The sequence below is a fragment of the Cetorhinus maximus genome, chromosome 21, assembly GCF_964194155.1.
Source record: "Cetorhinus maximus chromosome 21, sCetMax3.hap1.1, whole genome shotgun sequence".
Lineage (NCBI taxonomy): Eukaryota > Metazoa > Chordata > Chondrichthyes > Lamniformes > Cetorhinidae > Cetorhinus > Cetorhinus maximus.
In genome coordinates, this window is record NC_135899.1 from 81,415,430 (window position 1) to 81,425,000 (window position 9,571).

A 9,571-nucleotide genomic window follows, 5' to 3' on the forward strand; every position below is an offset into this window, starting at 1 on the left:
CCTGGAAAAACTCAGCAGGTCTGACAGCATCTGCGGAGAGGAAAACAGTTAACATTTCGAGTCCGTATGACTCTTCAACAGAACTAAGGAAAAATAGAAACGTGGTGAAATATAAACTGGTTTAAGGGGGGTGGGACAGGTAGAGCTGGATAGAGGGCCAGTGATAGGTGGAGATAACCAAAAGATGTCACAGACAAAAGGTCAAAGAGGTGTTGACGGTGGTGATATTATCTAAAGGATGTGCTAATGGGGACATTAAGGGTAGAAAGCAGGACGAGCAAGTGACAGATAGCCCTAGTGGGGGTGGGGTGGGGGGAAGAGATCAAAATAGGCTAAAAGGTGGAGATAAAACAATGGATGGAAATAAATTTAAAACTAACAATAGAAATAGGTGGGAAAAGAAAAAAATATTTAAAAAAATATATATAATAATTATTAGAGAAAAAGGGGATCGGAATGGAGGAGAGCGTTCATGATCTAAAGTTGTTGAACTTAATGTTAAGTCCGGAAGGCTGTAAAGTGCCTAGTCGGCAGATGAGGTGCTGTTCCTCCAGTTTGCGTTGAGCTTCACTGGAACATTGTACCAGGTCAAGGATGGACATGTGGGCATGAGAGCAAGGTGGTGTGTTGAAATGGCAAGCGACAGGGAGGTCTGGGTCATGCTTGCGGACAGACCGAAGGTGTTCCGCAAAGCGGTCACCCAGTCTGCGTTTGGTCTCACCAATGTAGAGGAGACCGCATTGGGAGCAGCGAATGCAGTGGACTAAACTGAGGGAAGTGCAAGTGAAATGCTGCTTCACTTGAAAGGAGTGTTTGGGCCCTTGGATGGTGAGGAGGGGGCAAGTAAAGGGGCAGGTGTTGCACCTTCTGTGGTTGCATGGGAAGGTGCTATGGGAGTGGGTTGAACTGTAGGGGGTGATGGAGGAGTGGACCAGGGTGTCCCTGAGGGAACGATCCCTGCGGAATGCCGCCGGGGGGGTGAAGGGAAGATGTGTCTGGTGGTGGCATCATGCTGGAGTTGGCAGAAATGGCGGAGGATTATCCTTTGAATGCGGAGGCTGATGGGGTGATAAGTGAGGACAAGGGGGACCCTATCATAGTTTTGGGAGGGAGAGGAAGGTGTGAGGGCGGATGTGTGGGAGATGGGCCGGGCACGGTTAAGGACCCTGTCAACCACCGTGGGTGGAAAACCTTGGTTAAGGAAGAAGGAAGACATGTCAGAAGAACTGTTTCGGAAAGTGGCATCATCAGAACAGATGCGACGGAGGCGAAGGAACTGAGAGAATGAGATGGAGTCCTTGCAGGAAGCAGGGTGTGAGGAGCTGTAGTTGAGGTAGCTGTGGGGGTTGGTAGGCTTGTAATGGATATTGGTGGATAGCCTATCACCAGAAATTGAGACAGAGATCAAGGAAGGGAAGGGAAGTGTCAGTGATCGAACATGTGAAAATGATGGAGGGGTGGAAATTAGAAGCAAAATTAATAAATGTTTCCAGGTCCAGACGAGAGCATGAAGCGGCACCGAAGCAGTCATCGATGTACTGGAGAAAGAGTTGTGGGAGGGGACCTGAGTAGGACTGGAACAATAAATATTCCACATACCCCATAAAGAGACAGGCATAACTGGGGCCCATGCGGGGACCCATAGCCACACCTTTTATTTGGAGGAAGTGAGATGAGTTTAAGGAGAAATTGTTCAGTGAGAGAACAAGTTCAGCCAGACGGAGGAGAGTGGTGGTGGATGGGATTGTTCAGTCCTCTGTTCAAGGAAGAAGTGGAGAGCCCTCAGACCATCTTGGTGGGAGATGGAGGTGTAGAGGGATTGGACGTCCAGGGTGAAGAGGAGGCGATTGGGGCCAGGGAACTGGAAATTGTTGATATGATGTAGGGTGTCAGAGGAATTGCGGATGTAGGTGGCAAGAGACTGAGGAGAGAGAATGGAGTCAAGAGAGCAAGAAATGAGTTCCATGGGGCAGGAACAGGCTGACATGATCGGTCTGCCGGGACAGTCCTGTTTGTGGATTTTGGGTAGGAGGTAGAAGCGGGCCATCCGAGGTTGGGAGACTATGAGGTTGGAAGCTGTGGAGGGAAGATCTCCAGAGGAGATGAGGTCAGTAACAGTCCTGGAAACAATGGCTTGATGTTCAGTGGTGAGGTCATGGTCCAGGGGGAGGTAGAAGGAATTGTCTGCGAGCTGGCGCTCAGCCTCTGCGAGGTAGAGGTCAGTGCGTCAGACAACAACAGCACCACCCTTGTCAGCAGGTTTGAGGACAAAGTCATCAAATGCTCTGGGGACCGGGGTTTGAATCCTGCCATATTAGATGGTAGAATTTGAATTCAATACACACATTTCCCCAAAGTTGTATTCCATCTGCCACTTCTTTGCCCATTCTCCTAACCTGTCCAAATCCTTCTGCAGCCTCCCCGCCTCCTCAATACTACATGTCCCTCCACCTATCTTTGTGTCATCTGCAAACTTAGCCAGGATGCCCTCAGTTCCTTCATCTAGATCATTAATGTATAAAGTGAAAAGTTGTGGTCCCAACACTGACCCCTGCGGAACTCCACTAGTCACCGGCCGCCATCCTGAGAAGGACCCCCTTATCCCCACTCTCTGCCTCCTGCCAGACAGCCAATCTTCTATCCATGCTAGTACCTTGCCTCTAACACCATGGGCTCTTATCTTACTGAGCAGCCTCCTGTGCGGCACCTTGTCAAAGGCCTTCTGGAAGTCCAAGTAGATAACATCCATTGGCTCTCCTTTGTCTAACCTATTCGTTACCTCCTCAAAGAATTCTAACAGATTTGTTAGGCATGACCTCCCCTCGATGAAACCATGCTGACTTTGCCCTATTTTACCATGCACTTCCAAGTATCCTGAAATCTCATCCTTAATAATGGACTCTAAAATCTTACCAATGACCGAGGTCAGGCTAATCGGCCTGTAATTTCCCATCTTTTGCCTCACTCCCTTCTTAAACAGGGGGGTTACATTAGTGATTTTTCAGTCCTCTGGGACCCTCCCTGACTCCAGCGATTCCTGAAAGATCACCACTAACGCCGCCACTATCTCTTCAGCTATCTCCTTCCGAACTCTGGGGTGTAATCCATCTGGCCCAGGTGATTTATCCACCTTCAGACCTTTCAGTTTTCCTAGCACCTTCTCCTTGGTAATGGCCACCATACTCACCTCTGCCCCCCGACTCTCTTGAACTTTGGGGATGTTACTCGTGTCTTCCACCGTGAAGACTGACGCAAAGTACCTATTCAGTTCCTCCGCCATTTCTTTGTTCCCCACTACTACTTCTCCAGGGTCATTTTCCAGCGGCCCAATGTCCACTTTTGCCTCTCTCTTACCCTTTATATATCTAAAAAACTTTTGCAGTCTTCTTTTATATTACTGGCTAGTTGACCCTCATATTTAATCTTCTCCCTCCTTATTTCTTTTTTAGTTGTCCTCTGTTGGTCTTTGTAGGCTTCCCAATCCCCTGGTTTCGTACTGCTCTTCGCCACATTGTATGCTTTCTCTTTAGCTTTTATGCCGTCCCTGACTTCCCTTGTCAGCCATGGTTGCCTTGTCCTCCCTTTAGTATGCTTCTTCTTCCTAGGGATGAATTTTTGCTGTGTCTCCCAAATTACTCCCAGATAATCCTGCCATTGCTGTTCCACTGTCTTTCCTGCTAGGCTCATCTCCCAGTCAATTCTGGCCAGCTCCTCCCTCATGCCTCTGTAGTTGCCTTTATTCAACTGTAATACCGTACATTACTGACAGTGAAACTGTCTGTGTTCAGGGACATTACTGACGGTGAATACTGTCTGTGTTCAGGGACATTACTGACGGTGAAACTGTCTGTGTTCAGGGACATTACTGACGGTGGAACTGTCTGTGTTCAGGGACATTACTGACGGTGAAACTGTCTGTGTTCATGGACGTTACTGACGGTGAAACTGTCTGTGTTCAGGGACATTACTGACGGTGAAACTGTCTGTGTTCATGGACATTACTGACGGTGAAACTGTCTGTGTTCAGGGACATTACTGATGGTGAAACTGTCTGTGTTCACGGACATTACTGACGGTGAAACTGTCTGTGTTCAGGGACATTACTGACGGTGAAACTGTCTGTGTTCAGGGACATTACTGACGGTGAAACTGTCTGTGTTCATGGACATTACTGACGGTGAAACTGTCTGTGTTCAGGGACATTAGTGACGGTGAAACTGTCTGTGTTCAGGGACATTACTGACGGTGAAACTGTCTGTGTTCAGGGACATTACTGACGGTGAAACTGTCTGTGTTCAGGGACATTACTGACGGTGAAACTGTCTATGTTCAGGGACATTAGTGATGGTGAAACTGTCTGTGTTCAGGGACATTAGTGATGGTGAAACTGACAGCAACTTCTAGAGTTCTGAAGAAGAGTCATATTGGACTCGAAATGTTAACTCTGTTTCTTCCTCAACAGATGCTTCCAGGCCTGATGAGTTTTTCCAGTACTTTCTGTTTTTATTTCAGCTTTGCAACAGCCGTAGTATTTTGGTTTTTTTTTAACAGCAACTTCTGGAGTCTGCATATGTGCAGAATAACAGAGAGAGCTAGAAGTTGCTGTAATTCTTCATTTCCTGACCGGGTGTGCTGCTGATTCACCCTCAGACTGTTATCAATGGGAAATCGTATCATTTAGGGGGGGACCTCCGCTCTTACACTGTTAGTGTTATTGTAAAAACCCTTGAAAAATTCACACTTTGTTGAATGAGCTGTAACTGTGATGTCTTTTTCTATATGCCGCACCCCTTTGGCAAACTGTTTGGCTGGAGTCTGGAAGCTTAAGGCTACAGCGGAGTTAAATACCTAGGAGGAGCCCCTTTAGGTTAACAGAATAAAAGCTGCATCCTCTAACTCCACTTATATGCAGGATACTCCGGGCAGGGTTCTATCAAAACTTAGCACTACCCAAACCTTAGTTCTATGACCATGCAATCTTGCAATAGATATGGATATGACCAAATGGGAGCACTACCACCTGCAAGTTCCCCTCAAACCACATCCCATCCTGACTTGCAACTAGATCGCCCTTCTTTCACTGTCGCTGGGCCAAAACTCTCTGGAACTCTCTTAACAGCACTGTGGGTGTGCCTGCACCCCCAAGGTCTGCGGCAGTTCAAGAAAACTGCTCACCACCACCTTCTCAAGGGCATTTAGGGATGGGCAATAAATGCTGGCCTTGGCAATGATGCCCACGTACCACAAATATAAAAATCTTAACCCATTAATAAAAACATAATGAAGCCTTAAACAACCAGCTGACTCATCAAGCCTGTCCCAAACTTACTCTGACCAGAGCATCACGACTAAACACTTCCTCTCTCTCCCACACCACCTCCCGACCCCCATCCTCCCTGCAGCCATGTAATGCCCTGGGAAATTTAAGAAACAGAGAAGAAATCTATGGCCACCAAGTGAAACATACTCTGGAAAATTCCTCTATTACCATCCCATGGTGCAATTTCAGGGCCATAGTTTAATATACAAACAACTTGCCTTCCAGGTATTAGTCTAGTAAACCTTATCTGAAGTGCTTCCACTGCATTTTCATCCTTCCTCAAAAAAGGAGACCAATCCTGTACACAATACTCCAGGGGCAGAATTTTGCCCTCGATGGGCGGGTGGGCCCCACCGGCTTGGCGGTGGGCGGGCAGCCGATCGCCGATCAGCCGATCACTGCCGCTGAAACGGGCCCCGCCGCCATTTTGAGTGGGTGGGCCAATTAAGGCCCACCCAGCGGGCTGCCCGACGGGAAGCGCTATGTGCTTACTGTGCAGGGGGCGAGGGATCCCCCAACTGTCAGAGTGCACACATCTCCCTGAGACTAAGCGCTGCCTCAGGGAGATCACTGATGGTTTTTGAAAGTTGAAAAATAGAAAAATAAATTATTAACATGTCCCCCTCATGTGACAATGTCACACGAGATGGAACATGTTAATAAATATCGCATAAACTTTATTAAAGATTTTTAAAACAGACATGAAACCTCATCCCACCAGTGGAAGAGGTTTCAAGTTTTTTCAGAAGCCCGCTGGGGCTCCTGGCCTGTCCGCCAGCCTTAAGGTCGGACGGGCAGGGCCTTTAATTGGCCCAATGATCCTGTCAATGGCCTCAATTGGCCATTGACAGGTTGGCGGGTGGACAGGTAATCGCGCTGTCCCCCCGCCTTCCTGAATATTTAAATGGGGCGGGATGACGTCGGGGGTTCCGGAAACCCCGAAAAATCCTGCCCCAAATGTGTTCCCACCAATGCCCTGTATAACTGAGGCATAACCTCCCTACTTTTGTGTTCAGTTCCCCTTGCCATAAACGACAGCATTCTATTAGCTTTCTGAATTACTTGCTGTACTTGCATACTAACTTTTTGCAATTCGTGCACTAGGACACCCAGATCCCTCTGCATCTCAGTGCCCTGCAATGTCTCACTGTTTGGATAATATGCTTCTTTCTTGCCGCAGATGTATAGGTACTACTTCAGTATCTGAGGAATCGCGAATGGTGCTGAACATTGTGCAATCATCAGCGATCATCCCCACTTCTGACCTTATGATGGAGGAGAGGTCATTAATGAAGCAGTTGAAGATGATATTTTTTTGGTAACTTCTGGATTTCCGTGTTTAACTGCGCATGTGCGGTTTCCAGTGTTTGATATCAGTTTCATCAAAGTAATGATGTCAAAGGCTGCCAGTTTTTCCATTGTAACCATCACAACATCTAGGGCAATGTCTCTTCCTCTGGTTTGTTGTCAATTTTTAATCTAATTATGTTCCAGTGAAGTGCCTTTGAAGGTTTTATTGGAGGCACCATATAAATGCAAAAAATGCTGGGAATACTCAGCAGGCCCTGACATCATTTGTGGAGAGAGAAACACAGTTAACATTTCAGGTCAATGATCTTTCATCAGAACAGAGCAAAGTCAGAGATGCAATATCCACCGCGGCTACCTGATCAGTTGAATATTTTCTGTTTTTATTTTTGCTTCCAGCATATGTCGTATTTTGCCATTGTATATAAATGCACGTTGTTGTTGATTCCAAATAATGGTGAGCATCATTTGTAAATGTCATAAATTGTTGTTTATAAGTTATATATGTGAGACTGTACAGTCACACAGTTATGTTCCTTCCTGCCGAAGAATGAAGTGTGAAACATCACAGTTTACCCTCCCATTCCCCAGTCACCATTACAAACATGTAGAGAGTTGACACAAAGTGGAACATGCTGGCAAATTATAAACATGCAGACATCCACGTTTTCAGCGAATACAATTTTTTTTTCCCGAAATGCTGAATCTATCCCGCTGAAAGAGCTGTTTGATTTATAATACTGTAATGTCAATCACAGCGGGTGTTAAGCTGAACTGTTACATTCACACCATCAGCTAGGATGCAGGAAGATTAATAATGCATGCCTTTTGTTTTCAGGAAAAGATTTCCAGAAATTGGTGGCAGTTAGTGTATAGTAACCCTTATAAATAAACCATTAATTCCAATAGCACCATTATAGGCGAAGTCAATAATATATAGCCTAATGAATGATTCACAACCTATTTTGCATGATTTTACTGGATTCACACAATGTGCAGCAGAATGGCCTGGACTATGGGGGAACAGAACTTCTTCAGAAAAAACCAAAACATTTGACATCACATAGACATTTAAATATACAATTAAATGTTTCATGACAAAATGTTCTGTTTCACTCCATTCACACTGCAGTCCCAGTCCCTTAGAGATGCCATATGAAGTGTCATGATTATAACCCTGCAAAGTGGAGGTGGAACTTAACTATTGACAGTGCATTGGGTGATATCACTGAGGCTGAGGCTAATGCTCTGGGGTCACTGCAGCAGCGAGGGGGATATAAATTCAATTAATTAATTATTCTGGAATTTAAAAGTTAGTCCCAGTAATGGTGATCATGAAACTATCACCAATTGTCATAAAAACCCATCTGGCCCACTAATGGCCTTTAAAGAAGGAAGCCTGCTGTTCTTACCTGGTCTGGCCTGCATGTGACTCCAGACCCATAGAAAAGTCAAAATAGCAGCGTGCAGTCAATGAGCTATGACATTTCTAGGAGAAGGCTTGTGGAGAGGGAAGAAAAATGTAAAGAAAACTTTGCCCAACTGCTAAGCAGGTTCTTTGTTCTCTCTTTCCTAATGCTGATGCTTGACTTCTTCGACAGAACATAAAGAATTAATAATGTCAGGCACCTTCACAGTGCTATCCAACGTGTTTATCATGAAATAGGAAATCATACTAACAAAAGCTGGCACATTCCTGTTATTTAATCCCTGCGAAATCATACCTGAAATAACAAATCATATTCTGCAAATGTTAACCTTTTTATTCATTTTTTAAAAAGTCGCAGTTAATGCGTACAAATTGAGTTGAGATTAGCTGATGGTGATGAATGGACAGATTTTCTTCAGACTTCAACAATAGAAAGGAGCGAGATAGTGATCCTTTGTCAGTGGTCATTTCATTAACAGACCAAGTACTTCATTTCAACCAGAGAAATGGCCACGTTAACATTAATAGATATTATAAGAAATTCCATTGTGAGGCAATCCTGTACAATATTAGTTAATTAGTTGTTTAATTGAGAGCCAAATATTTTAATTCATCTTCCTAATACTTAGTAATGGCACGATTTTATTTGTATTTTATTTCAAAACAATCTGAGCTTCCCCCATGGCTCTGTGGGCTAATGCATTGTGTGGTGTGGTCCTGAGCAAGAAAGGTCCCAGTTTCAATTCCATGTGTTACCTTGGTTGATCCCAAGCACAGCAGTGTCAACAGTGGTGCAATTAGCTTGTGCGTCCCTGGACTCGGAAGGGAGAAGGAAACATCATCCCACTTGTGGTTAGTATTCGGTGAACCCTGTCGGAATCACACGTGCAGATGCCAGGTGAGGACAGAATGGGCTCAGGTGTTGACTGCCTTCTGACGCTCACTGTGCAGGAACCATAGGGGAAGAATAAACTCTTAGGGAGTGCTGCAGGTTTGCAAGTTTCTCCGGAACATAAAACAGCGTGTATTTTTGTACATGGCAAGAAGAATGAAAAAAAAAATTGTTGCAATATCTTTGTCGAAAAGCAATTGCGAAAGACTCAAACCTAGATTGTATTTATTATGAATTCACATCTTGCCACAAACAGGATTATCTTTTTGCTGAAATTAAAACCCACTTCATGTCAAACCAATCACTTGGCATTAGGTTGCTTGGGTTAATCTATAATTGCTGCCAGAATCAAAGAAGACAGCCTGCAGTGATGATGAGAGACGACTGTTGTGAGTGTGGCTTGGGGAATCATTAGCTTGAGCTGATGGTGCAGTACGTTATTAAACCTGAATGCAATTCTTCCCAGTGGCCACTTACAGAGGGCTTATTAGTGGGCAATAATTAGTTTTATTTTCAGATTCCAACTGTGTGAAAGATAATGGCTATTTTGCTTCACAACAAAGAATGGTTTCCAGGGTAATGGTGACTTTTATGCAAACCCTAGTTCTCTATGCATGAGTTA